Raw genomic sequence first — 18,381 nt, 5'->3', positions numbered from 1 at the left:
TTGGATAGATTTATTGTCATACAATGAAGATAACTAGGTAAAAGCTCTGTCAATCATATGGAAAAACATAAAGGTCACTTTTTAAAAGTAAAACTTTCAAGTTTGCACTTAAAAACCAAACTAAACAAAAAGCACACTGGCAAGGTGGTTTTCACAGAATGACACACTATATTCAAAACTGAGAAAATGAAACAATATTGATGCCCCATTCTTAAAAATTAGTCAGATTTTTCCCAAAAAAAATAAGGTAGACACTCCTAGTGCTGAGTTCTGCTGAAACTTTAAAATATATATTAAAATAAAAATACCAAAAGTGGACAGCTCCACATAAAATGAGAACACATTTACCTAACAAAATTCAGAAAGAGTCCTGATTTCCCCACCACTGAAATCCTGTAAGTTTCATTGGGCTAATGATGCTTCACTGCCCTACTCTGTTATTAGTGGTCAACAAATGTAGATTCTGAATCTACTTTTTTTCTATCCAATTAAAGAACTACATTGGTGATGAGGCAGAAAATGAACAAATTAAATGCAAATACTTTAATTTTCAGAAATTTTGATTTTTTCATTACGTTACCTCTCCCCAAATTGAAAGAAATATTTTTGAAATGTTTCTAATAAATTAGTATAGAAAAATTATGCTTGGTACATTAACAGAGAAGCTATCCATTTTCTCAAAGTATAGGAATTTCAATTATTTTATTATTTGGTTTGTGGTCATTTGTATTATCACAATCGCCATAAAAATGATAACTTCAAAATTAAGCCTACAAATAGAGATAAATAATTATATTTTTATGAATTGTCCATGAGGTAAATGTTATCCAAACATCTCTTATAGATTTCCATTATTCATTATTCCTGAAAAATCACTTCAGAGACAAAACAATTTTTTGTTTCAAATTTGTGACAACATCTTAATACTTCTGATAACTATAATCAATAGCAGGTAGTAAGACTTGTTTTCCGATGTGTTATATTAATGTATTTAAGTAATTAATAATGTATTTTAAGATAATTCTATTAATGTGTAAGTTTAGTGAAGAAATCTTAATAACACCAGAGATTGCTTAAAAGTGAAAAAGTACTATAATTTGAATGAAACTGGCTCATATCGAAGATTCCCTTCCAAAAGAGAAATTCTATAAATTAATAAACTTAAAATTTGATTTTATTACTAGGCATTTATCTTCATAAAAATATAACATTTAATTTATATCTAATAGTTTAGTTCATTTGTATATTATAAGTACTACAGTATTTTTCTTAGCTTATTCTTAAAAAAAAAAAAAACTACAAGATAACACTTTGGCTCTCCTGAACTGAAAATAATGAAAATGTTGTTCACTATGAACTGCTTAAAAAAAGTACATAGGCTGGCACCATGACTCACTTGGCTGATCCTCTGCCTGCAACACCAGTACCCTGGGTTCTAGTCCCGGTTGGGGCCCCGAGTTCTATTCCCAGTTGCTCCTCTTCCAGTCCAGCTCTCTGCTGCTGCCCAGGAAGGCAGGAGGATGGCTCAAGTGCTTGGGCCCTGCACCTGCATGGGAGACCAGGAGGAAGCACCTGGCTCCTGGCTTTGGATCAGTGCAGCACGCCAGCCATAGCAGCCATTTGGGGGGTGAACCAATGGAAGGAAGACCTTTCTCTCTGTCTCTCACTGTCTAACTCTGCCTGTCAAAAACAAATATAAACATATGACCTTGGGAACATTTTGAAGCACAAAATCCCTGACATGACACCAGAAGTACATAAGGACATTTAACACACACGGGTCCTTTCTAGCATGTCATATGACAACTTGTAAGATTTTCTTGGTAATACTCAGGCAATATGCATGTTTGTGATTCAGAAAATCTGATGAGGTTGCAAGCAATGAAAATAATAGGTGATCCTAGTAGGAAAAAAAAGCTTGAAGTCCCTTCCTTCTTTCCTTGAAAGCCCTAAGAAAGGGTGCCTTCTTCCACATGAGGGGCAGAAGGGCTAAATCTCAAAACTAGGTGGGAGGAGACCTGGAAATTTAGGGACCTCCTGCCAGCCTGCATGCTCTGTATTAAACATGGTTTATCCCCTCTGAAACTCATGGGCACGGTTAATCCAGTGATGAGAAATTCAGCAGTGAGAACAGGTGAGGCCCTGTAGGAAGTGATCAGGATAAATCCATTCATGTGTTCATGGATTAATGCCTTATCCCTAGGGGACTGCAACATAGACCACTTTGGATTGGCCCCCTCTGCACCCCTTCTTTCTGTCCACTGGTCTCTGTGCCACCCCAGGCCTCTACCAACAAGAAGACCATCACCAGACGCTGCCCCTAGACCCTGCACCAAAACCGTGAGGTCAATAATACCGCTTCCTTCTCACGCACCGAGCCTGTGCTGCTGCACGATTAGCAACAAGAAAACTGACCCAGACCCCTATGCCGAGAGGACTGCTTGAGATCTGCTGCCTCACTCAAGGAAATCGGGTCATACAGGAAGTTCAAGTTCTCCCTCACCACACAGAAATTGGAAAGCTGATGACCCAGGGTTCAAAGAAGCTGCAGGCGGGGACTGCACACCACCCCATGGTCCTGACAGCCAGCCCACTGCATACCGGAGTCCTAGCGTCCTCCTGAGGGCTCCTGCGGTGTGGGAAACACAAACAGTAGCACTGGCTGAGCCTCCTGGAGCCCCTCTCAGGAGATATACCTTGTTCAATGACCGCACTTTGTGCAGTTCTTCTTGTCAGTGTATACATTTTAGAAATTGATTACAGCAGAAAACACATATATTTAAAAAAACTTGTCCTTTAGGGAAATTTTAGACCTATAGAGCTAAAGAAAAAAAAAGGTACAAATGTGAACTTTTGAATAAACATCTAGCTTTCATGAATGCATGGTGTTATAAACCACACTAAATATATCACTGAGAACCAGAAGTAAATTGGACTGTCTTATTTTGTGATTTGAAATCTAACATCTTTTACTTTTCCTGCACAGAAGGTAAATTATGTTGTGATATGAAACTCAGTCTAAGTTTAGATACACAGGGGCAAGTTGCTTGCTCTAATGAAAACAAATCTGTTAGATCACTTACCCCAGATATTCCACTACCTTTAAAATAATATATCTATCATAGTGCATCATGAAGAAAATATATTTATGCCTAAAAATTTAAGTACAACTATTACAAACTATTTAACAAAACTTAAAATTGTATGTTTTCAATATTGTGAAATGGAACATTTTTCTTTGCTTCCCAATAAAAGCATGTCACAGTTTAATGTCTTGAGAATAAGAAGTGAGAGTTTATAAAGTGAAATACATTTTAAGGAGAGAATTTATAATGTTCATTTTTGAACTATTTATAAAATGTTCATTTTGAAATGCATTTTTACTTCATTTGCATTTTAAAGTTGTAACATTATCTATATATAAGTATTTTCATTCATCCTTACTGGTTATTGCAAACTACCACCTACCAGAATTAATTGCTTCCAACCATTTACAATTTGTTTCTTGACTTCAATTAACAATAATCGCACCTTGGATAAACCTCATTGGCTATGATACTGCCACTGTGCAAACCTCTCTCTTCACTTCAAAGAAAAATAATTGATATATCTCTTGAGAAAACAAGTAAAAATAATTTGGTATCGTTTTACAAAATTGAAGTCCACAGAACTCTAAAACAACTGCAGGAATATTCTATAAACATGTACCCATACATATTGTTCTTACAATAGATTCATACCCATGTCACATGAGAGGAATTCCTTGCTCAAATTCAAAATTTTACATTCTTATCAGTATTTAATATGGTGACTGTAGTTGGCACAAGAAATTCTCTTTTTTAATATTTATTTATTTGAAAGTCAGAGTTACAGAGAGGCAGAGGCAGAAGTGGTCAGAGAGAGGTCTTCTATATGCTGGTTCACTCCCCAAATGGCTGCAACAGTGGGAGCTGCACTGATCTGAAGCCAAGATCCAGGAGCTTCTTCCAGGTCTCCCATGTGGGTGCACAGGCCCAAGGACTTGGACCATCTTCTACTGCTTTCCCAGGCCATAGCAGAGACATGGATTGGAAGGGGAGCAGCCAGGTCTCAAACCACCACCCATGTGGGATGCCAGTACTGCAGGCAACAGCTTTACCTGCTGTGCCACAATGCTGGCCCCACACAAGTGATTCTCTACAATTAAAAGAAGAAATTTGGGTATGATCACTTTTCTAGCCTTCTTTTTTATTGGGGGGGGGCAGAGTGTTTGAATTTAGACTGACAAGGATTCAGCCCACTGCACAAAGAAAAATGCCTAAATATTAGAACATTGCTCCTGACCCCTCCTCAGTTGTTCTTCTATATGGGATTTCTTAATGACTTACATGATTGGAGATATGGGAAGCAGTAAATGAGCTACCATACTTCCTTGTGTTGTACTTAGGATGTTTTAGGATGCCTACAAATGAACATGAGTTCTTGTCTGCCCTCATTTATACTGTAAATTTAGAACATAATCTGTGCACTGCAAGTGACTAGGTAAGGATACAAGGTACTGGGGCAACAGAAGGGAGTCTTTTTTGCTAAGCACCAAGACTAACAACTCTGTGGGCTATAAAGCTCACATTTCCTTCCATGTCTAGCTTTAAATCATTCAGAATTCAGAGAAAGTAGGAATGTAAGTTATGAACACTCTTCACTGCCACAAATTTTATGATACTCATGAGTTTATATTCAGGAATGACTTAAAATTTAAACAAAAACACCATAGTGAATTTTGAGGGATTCATCAATATCTATATTTGTAATTAAAATTCACATCTATAATTATATCTACTTCCACATGATTTGACAGGAATTATTATCTGGGATGGGTATTTAACAATGCCTTTTATAATTTTAATATTGTATCAAAAAATAATCCTCAAAACACTTGGGAAGTTGATGCTATAAACATGTTTACCCAAAAATTAAATATCTTGGAAAAAATTTAACTAAAGATGTGAAAGATCTCCACAATGGAAATTATAAAACATTAAAGAAAAAAAAAACAGAAGAACACACAAGAAAATGGAAAAATCTTCCATGTTTGTGGATTGGAAGAATTAATATCATAAAAATGTTCAAACTATCCAAAGCAATTTATAGATTCAATGAAATCCCAGTAAAAATACCAAGGACATTGTTCTCAGATTTGTATGGAAACACTAGAGACCCCAACTAGCTGAAGCAACTTTAAACAAGGAAAATAAAGTCAGAATCATCACAATACTAGATTTCAAGAATTACTACAGGGCCAGGGCAGTTATAAACAAAACAGCCTAGAAGTGGCACAAAAATAGACATGTACACCAAAGAAACAAAATATAAACCACAGAAGTTAATCCATGCACCCACAATCAACCAATGAACTGAAAATCAATCTCTGAAGAAAGGATTATCTCTTTAACAAATGGTGCTGGAGAAATTGGACCTCTATATTCAGAAGTATGAAATAAGACCCGTATTAGCACCCTATACAAAATCAACTCACAATTGATCAAGGATCTACATCTATGACCTGATATTATCAAATTACTAGAGGAAACCATTGGGGAAACTCTGCAAGACATTGGCATAGGCAAAGATGTCTTGGAAAAGACCCCAGAAGCACAGGCAATGAAAGAAGAAAGAGCCAAAAGCAAAGAAGCTTCTGTGTTGCAAAGAAAACACTCAGCAGCAAAGTGAACGTACAGAACTGAAGAATATAGTTGTACTCTATATAATTGATAAAGGGTTAATATCCAATATCTATAAAGACCTGAAGGGACTCAACTACAATAAAACTTATTGTGGCATAGCATGTTAAGCTTCTGACTACAGTGCCAGCATCCCATATGGGCAATGGTTTGAATCCCAACTGCTCCACTTCTGATCCAGCTCCCTGAATGTGTGTCTGAGAAGGCAGCAGAGGATGGCCCAGGTGCTTGGACCCCTGCACCTAGAGGGAGTTCCTGGCTCCTGGCTTTGGACAGGCTCATCTCTGACTGCTGTGTTCATTCAGGCAGTGAACCAGCTGATGGAGGACTTCTCTCTGTCCATCTCTCTCTCTAACTCTGCCTTTCAAATAATTACATACATACATACATACATACATACATCTTTTTAAAAAAGAGATGGGGGAGACAGGGAGAAAAAGAGAGCACTTTCATTTTCCAGGTCACTCCCCAAATGTCTGCAATGGCCAGGGCTAGGTTATACTCAATCCAGGAACCAAGAGATTTATCCAGGTCTTCCCCATGGATCACAAGGTCCCAGGTACTTTGTTATCTGCCACTGCTTTCCCAGGTACATTTCTAGGGAGCTGGATTGGAAGTGGAGCAGCCAGGACTTGAACCAGCATCACAGGTTGTAGCTTATCTCAGCATCACAGGTTGTGGCTTATCCCACTATACTACATGCCAGCTCCTGTCCTGTCAAAGTTCTAAACTTCTATCAAAAACCACCATGACTGTGCACAGACTCCCCCACTGTGTGGTTGTGGGCCTCTTCTGGTCAGCATTTCAGAGAATTTTCTGCAAGAGCATCGATCATTATCTTTAAATAAGTTTAAGTTACCAATGTGCTCTAAGGCCATGAACTTCAGACTAGCTCTCTATAAGGAGAGTTGTATAATATCAATTACAGGAACAGGCATTTGAGCACAAAATGCTCAGAGCAATTTGGTGGTTCCCCACTGCTTCTATTGGATCTCAGACTGAATCACTCAAATGTGTTCAAAATTTTAATGTTAGCATTTGAAAGTGCAGTATTGGGTCCAGCACTGTGGCACAGTGGGTTAAAGCCATGGCCTGCAGTATTGGCATCTCATATGGGTGATAGTTCAAGTCCTGGCTGCCCCACTTCCAATACAGCACCCTGCTAATGCACCGAGAAAGGCAATGGAGGATGGCCCAAATGTTTTGGCCACTGCACCGATGGGGACCCAGAAGAAGCTCCTGGCTCTTTGTTTCAGCTTTACTCAGCCCCCAGTTATTGCAGCCATTTGGGAACTGAACCAGCAGATGGAAGATTTCTCCCTCTGTCTCTCATTCTCTCTAACTCTGCCTTTCAAATAAATACATAAATAAATATTAAAAAGTGCAATATCTTAACTGTTGGTGATTGTAGATGGATACAGGGAGAAACATACAAAATTAGTATATGAACTATTGTAAGAAATTTCTTTATATCAAAATGAACAGTTGGGATTCAAATGTTAAAAATATGCCATTTGCAATACCCCTAAAAATAAGTATTAATCTGGGGCCAGAATTGTGGTGTAGCTGGTAAAGCTGTCACCTGTGGTGCTGGCATCTCATACAGGTCCAGTTTGAGTCCTGGTTGCTCTACTTTGTTTTTTGACAGACAGAGTGCACAGTGAAAGAGAGAGAGAGAGAGAGAAAGGTCTTCCTTTTGCCATTGGTTCAGCCTCCAATGGCTGCCACGGCCAGCGCGCTGCAGCTGGTGCACCGCGCTGATCCAAAGGCAGGAGCCAGGTGCTTCTCCTGGTCACCCATGGGGTGCAGGGCCCAAGGACTTGGGCCATCCTCCTCTGCACTCCTGGGCCACAGCAGAGAGCTGGCCTGGAAGAGGGGCAACCGGGACAGAATCCAGTGCCCCAACTGGGACTAGAACCCGGTGTGCTGGCGCTGCAAGGCAGAGGATTAGCCTATTGAGCCACAGCACCGGCCGGCTGCTCTACTTCTGATATAGCTCTCTAGTATGGCCTGGGAAAGCAGCGGAAGATGGCCCAAGTCCTTGGGCCACTGCACCTGCATGGGAAGACCTGGAAGAAGCTCCTGGCTCCTGGCTTCAGATCAGCACAGCTCCATCCAATGCAGCCAACTGAGGAGTGAATCAGCAGATGGAAGACTTGTCTCTGCCTCTCCTTCTCTCTCTATGAGGCTCTGAATTTGAAATAAATAAATGAATCTTTTAAAAAAAGCATTAATCTGCTATAACTAGTACTCAAACAGTATTTTTCACTTTATGTTTCTGTGTGGGAGCAAACTGTTGAAATCTTTACTTAATGTATGCTAAACTCATCTTGTGTATATAAAGAGAATTGAAAATGAATCTTGATGTGAATGGAAGGGGAGAGGGAGTGGGAAAGGGGAGGGTTGCGGGTGGGAGGGACGTTATGGGGGGGAAGCCATTGTAATCCATAAGTAGTATTTTGGAAATTTATATTCATTAAATAAAAGTTTGAAAGCAAAAAAAAAAAAAAAAAGAAAATGGGAGGGAAAATAATCCTCACCTTCTGCATTTTAAGCTCTAAATATGATGAATAAATCAATTAATTCAATATTAACCATTCAAAAAAAAGCATTAATCTACCAAAATGCATATAGATAGTTATGAAATTGGACAGAAAAAAAACAAAATCAAATATAAATAAATGGAGTTATTCTAAATGATCCTTAAATTCAATTTTAATATAGAAATCTTTTCTTCATATGTCTGTTGGCCATTTCAATTTCCTCTCTTGAAAAATGTGTTTGGGTCGGTGCTGTGGCATACCAGATAAAGCCACTGCCTGCAGTGCCAGCTTCCTATATAGATGCTGATTTGAGTCCCAGCTGCTCCACTTCATATCTAGCTCCTGCCATGCCTGGGAAAGCATAGAAGACCTGGAAAGAAGCTCCTGGCTTCTCACTTTGGATTGGCACAGCTCCAGCTGTTGCAGCCAATTGGGGACTAAACCAGAGGATGGAAGATCCCTCTCTTTCTCTGCCTTTCCTTCTCTGTGTGTGTTAACTCTGACTTTCAAATAAATAAATGAGTGTTCAGAGGCTGGTATTGTGGTGTAATGAGTAAAGCTGTTGTCTGCAGTGCCAGCATCCCATATGGATGCTGGTTTAAGTCTTGGCTGCTCCACTTCCAATCCAGCTCTCTGCTATGGCCTGGGAAAGCAGTAGAAGGTGGCCCAAGTCCTTGGGCCCCTGCACCCATGTGGGAGACCCAGAAGAAGCTCCTGGCTCCTGGCTTCTGATCAGCTCAGCTCTGGCCATTGTGGTCATTTGGGGGAATGAACCAGTGGCTGGAAGGCTTCTCTCTCTCTCTCTCTCTCTCTTTCTCTGCCTCCGCTTCTCTGTAACTCTTCTTTCAAATAAATAAATAATAAATCTTCTAAAAAATGTTTGTTCAGCTCCTTTGGCTATTTTTTTTTACAGGCAGAGTGGACAGTGAGAGAGACAGAGAGAAAGGTCTTCCGTTGCCATTGGTTCAGCCTCCAATGGCCGCAGCAGCCAGCGCACCATGCTGATCCGAAGGCAGGAGCCAGGTGCTTCTCCTGGTCTCCCATGCAGTTGCAGGGCCCAAGCACGTGGGCCATCCTCCACTGCACTCCCGGGCCATAGCAGAGAGCGGGCCTGGAAGAGGAGCAACCGGGACAGAATCCGGCACCCTGCCTGGGACTAGAACCTGGTGTCCCAGTGCCGCAAGGTGGAGGATTAGCCTATTGAGCCATGGCGCTGGCCTTTGAGTGGAGTTTTTTGTAAGGTGTAAAGTAGGGATTTTATTGCATACTTCTGCAGAGGTCCAGTTTTCCCAGCATCAAACTGTTGAGGAGACTGTCATGGCTCCAGGGATTGATTTTTGCTCCTTTGTAAAATTTCAATTGGTTGTAGATACATAGATTGATTTCTGGAGTTTCTTTTCTGTTCCAGTGGTCTACATGTCTTTTTTTTTTTTTTTTTTTTTTTTTTTTTTTTTTTTTTTTTTTTTTTTTTTTTTTTGCCACTACCAGGCTGTTTTGAGTATAACTGCCTGGTAGTATGCTTTCAGATCTGGTATTGTGAAGCCTCCAACTTTATTTTTGTTGTTTAAGATTGCTTTAGCTATTCAGGATCTCTGTGTTTCCATATAAATTTTAGCATCATGCTTTTTAGATCTGAGAAGAATGTTATATTTATTAGGATGGCATTGAATCTATAATTGCTTTTGGTAGTTTAGACATTTTGATGATGCTGATTTTCCCAATCCATGAACATGGAAGATTTTTCCACATTTTATGTCTTCTTCTATTTTGTTTTTTAATTTTTTTGATTTTCTTTGTAGAGATTTTGACATCCTTGGTTAAATTTATTCCAAATTATTTAAATTTTTTTGTAACTTTGTGAATGGAATTAATCTTAGAAGTTCTTTCTCAGCTATGGCATTGTTTGTGTATATAAAGGCTATTGATTTTAGATCCTATTATTTTACTAAACCCTTTTTATGAGTTCCAATAGTCTATTCATGGAGTCTTTTGGGTTCCCTATATATAGAATCATGCCATCATCAAATGGTGATAGTTTGACTTCTTCCTTCCCAATTTTTATCATTTTTCTTTCTTTTTCTTGCTTAATGGCACTGGTTAGAACTTCCAGGACAATATTAAATAGCAACAGTGAGAGTAGGCATGCTTGTCTGGTTCTGGATCTTAACTGAAATACCTCCATTTTTCCCCATTCAATAGGTTGCTGGCTGTGTGTTTGTCATAATTTTGCCTTATGTTGAGGAATATTCCTTCTGTACCCAAATTGCTTAACATTTTCATTATAAAAGGATGTTGAATTTTATCAAATGCTTTATCTACATCTATTGAAATAATTATATGGTTTTGTTCTTCAGTTTGTTAATATGATGTATCATATTTATTGATTTTCAGATGTTGAACCATCCCTGCATACCGGGGATAAATCCCACTTGGTCTGGGTCAATGATCTTTCTGATGTATTCAATTGGCTGGTATTTTGCTAAGGATTTTAGTATCTATGCTCATCAGGGAAATTGGTCTATTATTCTTTTTTTCTGAATTAGGAATTAAGGTAATGCCAGCTTCATGGAAAGTGTTTGGAAGAATACTCTCCCTTTCAATTGTTTTGAATAGATTGAGAAGAGTTGGAATTAGTTCTTCTTTAAATGTCTGGCTTTTCTTTGTTGGAAGGGTCTTTACTACTGATTCAATCTCCATCCTGGTTATTGGTGTGTTTATGTGTTCTATGTCTTCATGACTCAATTTTGGTAGATTGTGTCCAGGAATCTTGAATCTTTTTTTTTTCCCAAAGGAACCTTTTATTTCATGAATACAAATTTCATAAGTACAACTTTAGGAATATAGTGATTCTTCCCACCATAGCCCCTACCACTCACACTCCCACCCCACCTTCTCCTCCCTTTTCCTTCCCAGTCCCATTCTCTATTAAGGAAAAAAACTCGTTCCTCAACAGTGAAGACAAGAACTGTTCAAGTCATCACTTCTCAAAGTGTCAATTTCACTTCTACAGATTTCCTGTTAGGTGCTCTATTAGTTCTCACAAATCAGAGAGAACATATGGCATTTGTCCCTTTGGGACTTGGGTTTTTTTTTTTTTTAAAGATTTACTTTATTTGTTTGAAAGACAGAGTTACAGAGAGAGAGGTAGAGCCAGAGAAAAAGAAGTCTTCCATTCCACTGGTTCACTCACCAGATGACTGCAATGGGCAGAGCTGAGCTGATCCAAAGCCAGGAGCCAGGAAACAGGAGCCAGGAGCTTCTTCTGGGTCTCCCACATGGATGCAGGGGCCCAAGCACTTGGGCCATCTTCTATTGATTTCCCAGGCCATTGAAGAGAGCTGGATCAGAAGAGGACCAGCTGGGACTCAAGCCAGTGCCCATATGGGATGCTGGCACAGCAGGCTGGGGATTTAACCCACAGTGCCACAGCACTGGCCCCAAAAAGGCCTTCTAATACTTTCTCTTTTTCCACACCTTCAGGAACTCTTAGAATCCATATGTTGGGTCATTTGATTGTATCCTGTAGATTTCCAATTGTATTTTTTAGTTTTCTAATTTCTTCTTCTTGTGTTTGGTCTGATTATATAATTTCCTGTTCTTTGTTTTCTAAGTTGGATATTCTTTCTTCTGTTTCCCCAATTCTGTTAATGATTTCCACTGTAAGTATTATCTGTTCTATTGAAATCTTCACTTTTAAAATTTCATTTTGATTTCTCTTTAGAATCCCAATTTTGTGACAGAAATGTTATTTCATATCATGTATGGATTTCATTAGTTCATGAATTTGCTTTTGATTACTCCTAAGTAATCCTATGATTAATTGTTTGAATTGCATTTCTGGCATTTCTTCAATCTCATCATCTTTACAATCTAGGTTTGAGGTGTTGTATTCTTTGGGGGGTGTCATATTGCCTTCCTTATTCTTGTTTCTTGAATTGGTGCATTTATTTTTGGCATTTGTGGAGATACTTGTTGTTTTCTTTTCTTTTCTTTCTTTCTTTTTTTTTTTTCTTTTTTTTGGTGTGGTGGCTTTTGTCTTTGAGCTGTGTCTGAGTGACTAGTGTCTGCTTTCAGGGAATATCTAGAGGTGTCTGGTGGGTATGTACTCCAGGGTGAAGGGTGTGTCTGAGGTGACACATCCAGGTTTGGTGTGGTAAATCTCCTTTTCATTTTTAATCAGAGGGGAGGTTTCTTCTTGTCTGTTTGCATAGACTTAGCCGAGCTCCTCACCTAGAAAGAGGCCAGTGCCTGGGTGCTAGCCCCAATGAGTATATTATTTGTCCATTCTGCCACAAGAACCACCCAAAGGATCTGGACAGTCTTCAGTGTAAGCTCAGATTCCCCAGCAATGTTCTTTGCCAGGTAACCAGGGAGCCCTGATCATGTGGAGCCTCCCACAAGTGACTGCTCTTGCCTCAGCCACACCCTGAGTCCTCCCATGAAGCCTCAGTGTTTTCACAGTCCACATGCACAAGCCTCCCATGGTCATGAGCACCCAGCTCCCTGTCTGTTCTCCCCACCACACTCAGGAGTCTGCTTGGCTGGTTCCTGGGAGTGGACACAAGCTGGCACAGGTGTTACATATGTCCAAAATGGCACTTTCTTGGTGTCAGCTTTTTATACGCCTTTGCAGCATGATCAGGGAGAGAGAAAACATGCCCCCCCCTTGTCTTTTTTTCTCTGGTATGACAGGTACACTATCCCCCACAAGGCTCCAAGCTGAATTCCTTCTAGGCTTTTCCTACAGCTTTTTTGCCAGTGGTTTGTGCTGCTGAAGTCTGGTCTTACTTCACTCTCCAACACTGGTGCAGAGGCTTTCTGCTGCTGGACTCCTAAGTTGTGCATGTCCTTGCCCTCTAAGTAGTTTCATTATGTTCCTCCAATTTGTGTAGTTTCCTCTGCTGTTCTCTCCCTAACTCTTCCCTGAGACTGCACTCTTTCCACTTCATTTTTAAACTGTCTTCTCCTAGACTTGGGCCTATTCTTTTTGGTTTCCTCATTTGTTTGTATATAACTCATTGTAATAACTCCTGATCACTCTTTTTATTTATAGGGTGACCATATCTACATTTTCTTTTTCATGGCTGATTTTATTTATCTGAGTCCTCTCCCTCTTTTCTTTGGTTATATGGGCCAATGGTAGGTCAATTTTATTTATTTGTTCAAAAAAACAGTTCTTAATTTCCTTAATCTTTTGTGTTTTTTTTTGGTTTTAATTTTGTTTATTTCTTCTTTAGCTATTTATTTCTTCCTACTAAATTGGACTTTAATTTGTTGTTTTTCTAGGTCCTTGAGATGCATCCACAGCTCATTTATTTGGCGACTTCCCAGTTTCTTGATGTAGGCACCAATTGCTATGAACTTCCCTCTTAATCATTACATAGTGCCCTTCTTTGTCTCTTTTAACTGTTTTTCTGTTAAAGGTTATTTTCTCTGATATTAGATGGTTACATCTGCCTATTTTGCTTTTCATTAGCATGGGATATCTTTTTCCATCCTTTTGGTCTTCATGTATCTTTGTTAGTGAGATGTCTTTCTTGTAGGCAGAAAATAGATTGGTCTTTTTTTTTAAAAAAAAAAATCCATTTAGCCAGCCTGTATCGTTTAACTGGAGAGTGGAGTCCTTTACATCCAAAGTAACTATTTATAAGTAACTTGTTGTCCCTGCCATTTTCCATGAATATTCCTATCATTTGCTTTGGATTTCTTTCATACTTTTATTGGGGAATTTTCTGCCATCACATTTATTCATGATGATGGCTTTCTTCTTGTATTTCTGTGTGTAGCAAATCCTTTAGCATATTTTGTAAGGCTCTGAGAAATGACAAATTATGTCAATTTCTGTTTGTTATTAAAGGTCTTGATTTCACCTTCATTATTAGATAAGAGCATTGCAGGGCATGATATTCTGGCTTGACAGTTTATTTCTCTTAAGACTTGAAATATATCTTGCCATTCTCTCCTAGCCTGTAGGGTTTCTGATGAGAAATCAGCTGTGAGTGTAGTTGCAGATCCTCTGAAAACAATCTGGCATTTCTCTCATGCACATTTTAGAATGTTTTCTTTATGCCTTACTGTGGAAAGTTTGACTACAATGTGTCATGGTGAAGATCTTTTCAGGTAATGTTTCATATGTGTTCTATGTGCTTCCTGTACTTGGCATCCCTTTCTTTCTCCAAGTTGGGGGAGTTTTCTGTGATTATTTCACAAAATAGGCCTTCTATTCCATTCTCTCTTTCTACATCTTCAGGTACTCTTAAGACCTGTATGCTGGGTTATTCAATTGTTTTTTTTTTTTTTTGAAGATTTATTTATTTATTTGAAAGTCTCAATTACAGAGAGAGGAGAGGCACAGAGAGAGAGAGAGAGACAGACAGATCTTCCATCCGATGGTTCACTCCCCAATTGGCCACAACAGCTGTAAATGCACCAATCCGAAGCCAGGAACCAGGAGCCAGGAGCTTCTTCCTGGTCTCCCACATGGGTGCAGGGGCCCAAGGACTTGGGCCATCTTTTACTGCTCTCCCAGGCCATAGCAGAGAGCTGGATCAGGAGAGGAGCAGCCAAGCCCTCAAGTTGCACAAAGATGTCATTGATTCCTTTGTGGAGCCTCCAAGTAACAGATCTGTCAGCTGAAGTATCTTTAATTCTCCCATGGCTCTCACTGCCCACATGGTCAGGAACAATATCCAGGAAACAACTCCAACACACCATTGCATTTGAGAGTTTATGGTATGGTCACTTACATGCTCCATAGAGTACAATTGACAAATTTCTCAATTTCTATTCATGGAAAACTTGAAGCAAGTTTACTCATCAGTAAAATGTGTGAACCATTGAGAGTAGTTCTGAGTTAAAGAACTGGGGAGACATTTGTCTTTGAGTCCTTTCCCCCTAAAGATAAGAATGGACCCTAGTATGTGTACAGTTTATATGTGTGTGTGTGTGTCTTTTTGTGTTTTTACTATTTATAGGTATTTCCCATATTTCACACATTTGCAATATGGCAATATTTCTACAATATCAAGGGTTACATTTATTTTAAAAATATTTTGTCAATCAGTCTACATTGTAAAAGAAAAATGAACTCTAAATCAATTTTTTTACTTTCTCCTGTTGTTTTTCCAGATGAACTGTCCGATAATTTTTAATTTACAAGAAAGTAATACATGCATAAGCACTTTGCTTAAACATAAATATCATAGAAAATAAGTGTGTGCTACATTTGAGTTTCCTTTTCAGAAAAATTTCTTTCCTTAAAACAATCTCATGAAAAATCCCTTACCAAAGTGTCACTATTTATATGGGCCCTGAAAAAAAATCACATATGACTCCTCTGCTTTCTTTTTCCATCCTTTATCTCTATTTTTATTTTTCAATAATATGATTGTGTAGGTAATGAAAAATTTGTCTTCATGCCTAAGTATCTATGTAAAACTTACTTACACAAGTCTTGTGTTTGCCCATAACCTCTATCCATAAACTCCTACAATATAAAGCATATCCTAATGTGAATTCATATTCAAAATCCAATATTCTAACTTGCTGTGTTATACATGCTTGTTCTGGGGCTGGCACAGTAGTGTAGTAGGTAAAGCCACTGTCTGCAGTGCCAGCATTCCATATGGGCACTGGTTTGAGTCCCAGCTACTCCGCTTTTGATCCAGCACTTTGTTATGGCTTGGGAAAGCATAGAAGATGGCCCAAGCCCTTGGGCTACTGCACTCACATGGGAAGACCTGGAGGAAGCTCCTGGCTCCTGGCTTTAGATCACACAGCTCTGGCCATTGCAACCAATTGGGGGAGTGAACCAAATGAACAAATGACCTCTCTTTCTCTCTGCCTCTCCTTCTCTTTCTGTGTAATGCTGACTTTCAAATAAATTAATAAATCTTTTAAAAGGAAAAACTGCCTGTTCTGCATGATCATGCTACTCAATAAGAGGTTTAAATTCTTTATTTCTGGACATGTTTTCTCTATAGTTGTGATATTTGAACACAATATTATATTTTTGTTTTTGAATATCTGAAAGGAGACCGCACCTGCATTTAACCTGAACTCCCATGTGGCTTTCACAAATCAGTATACACCAACAAAATTTCAGACCAACCATTCTAGATATGTCTGAATTGTGTCCAATGAGATGAAACCCTTAATCCACTTCAGGGAGAATTCAACAAAAAGAAGGGATACCATGACTGTCTCATACCAAGTGCATGCATGCCATCCACAGCAGGCAGAAAAGGCAGGTTAGCATCCCCTCTAGCAGCTGTGACACATAGAATAGGAAAGCAAGAGGATTTGGTGAAGTGGCAGTCATGGGCACTTCATGTTCTTTCACTAAATCATTAAAATTCATTTTTCTGACAATCCACTGACATTATTTTAGAAATTCAGACAGAAATACATCCCATTATTTCATATATGATGAGACTTGATGGAAATTACAGGAAACCAACTTAACTGGCAATATAGAAAGTAAAATAATACTATATATACCAGACATGGACAATTTGAATTTCAAATAATACAAAAATTTACAATAAACCAAAAATAACAAGACATAATAAAAGAAGTGAGAATAAAATAGAATAATTGAGAATAAAAATAATAGAATTATTGAAGCATCAATTCATCAAATTTATATAGATGTGTGTGGAAATTTTTTGAAAATTTATTGAAAGACAGAAAATTTAAATCAATTTGTGTATATATGTCTTTTTATTGATCAAATGATATATTATTAAGACATAAATTCTTCCAAGTTTCAGCAATAGATTCAGTACAATCTCAACAATAATCTCAGTAAGCTATTCTGTAGACAATTAAAAGCTATTTTTCATCCTTGAGAAGTCTGGAAAATAAAAAAATAAAAGCAAATTTGAGGAATCTACAATTCCTAATTTTATGCTTTAATCTAAACATACAATCATCAAGAAGATGGGGCCAGCACTGTGGCTTAGTGAGTAAAGCCTCCATCTGTAGTGCTGGCATCCCATATGGCCACCTGCTCAGCACCCTGCTGATGTGCCTAGGAAACCAGTGGAAGATGGCCCAACTCCTTGTGTCCCTGCACCCAGGTGGGAGACAGAAGAAGCTCCTGGATCCTGGCTTTGGATAAGCCCAGCTATGGCCATTGCAACCATTTGGGGAGTGAACCAGTGGATGAAGATCTCTCTCTTTCTCTCTCTGAAACTCTACTTTTCAAATAAATAAATCTAAAGAAAGCTCATAATGTTGGACAAAGAATATTCATGTAGGTAAGTGGCAAGGTATAAATGGTCTCAAATACTTATTATTTTACTAATCTTTGTCAAAGGGACAGAGGCAGCCTGGTACAGGTAATGTAGTCTACAAAAATAGTGAAAATGCAAATGGATGATAATAAGGGAAAAATCAAAAGATGCATACTGTGAAAATAACACATGAAGTCACTCTAGTGAATAAGGGGTCAGATCTGTGGTTTAGCGGGTCAAAGTAGGTGCCTGCAGTGCTGGCATCCCATACGAACACTGATTTGAGTCCTGGCTACTCCATTTCCAATCCAGCTTCCTGCTAATACACGTGGGGAAGCAGCAGAAATTGGCCCAAGTCCCTGAGCCTCTGCCACTCACATGGGAGATCTAGAAGAGGTTCTTGGCTCCTGGCTTTGGATCGGCCCAGCACCAGCTGTTGCAGCCATTTGGATAGTGGATCATCAGATGAGAGGTCTCTCTCTCTCTCTCTCTCTCTTCCCCTTTCTTTGTGTATAACTCTGCCTTTCAAGCAAATAAATTTTTAGAAAACAAGCACAAACGTGCTGAATAAACTTGTATTTTAAAAAAGTAGAAAGCACAGATATGTAAGAATAAAATGTATAATATTTCTGTACAAAAATTAGTTTTACATACAATACTGAAAGCATTACCCATAAACATAATGTGGACTTTGAACAGATGTAAGAGAGTAGTGATAAGGAAGGTAGCAAGAATTAATGGGTAGAGAATTTGTAAGAATGGATGGACCCCTCTAGACAGAATCTGAGAGAGTACTCAGCCATTCAGACAGGTATAAGCAAAGTTACAGTTTAATGGAGAGAACACACTTGACCGCTCAGATGTGCATCTCAGCAAAGAACT

General features: G+C 38.8%; 2 pseudogenes; both read right to left on the bottom strand.

The window, feature by feature from the left end:
* Positions 1 to 18,381, bottom strand: part of LOC149122204 (inducible T-cell costimulator-like) — a 40,106-nt pseudogene that overhangs the window by 13,647 nt on the left and 8,078 nt on the right.
* Positions 3,453 to 3,576, bottom strand: LOC149122205 (U4 spliceosomal RNA; annotated as a pseudogene).

The sequence above is a fragment of the Oryctolagus cuniculus genome, chromosome 15 (genome assembly GCF_051225735.1).
Source record: "Oryctolagus cuniculus isolate XC-2025 breed Fujian yellow rabbit chromosome 15, ASM5122573v1, whole genome shotgun sequence".
Lineage (NCBI taxonomy): Eukaryota > Metazoa > Chordata > Mammalia > Lagomorpha > Leporidae > Oryctolagus > Oryctolagus cuniculus.
Note: the sequence above shows the minus strand (reverse complement) of the source record. Positions and strands in the feature narration are given on the sequence as shown.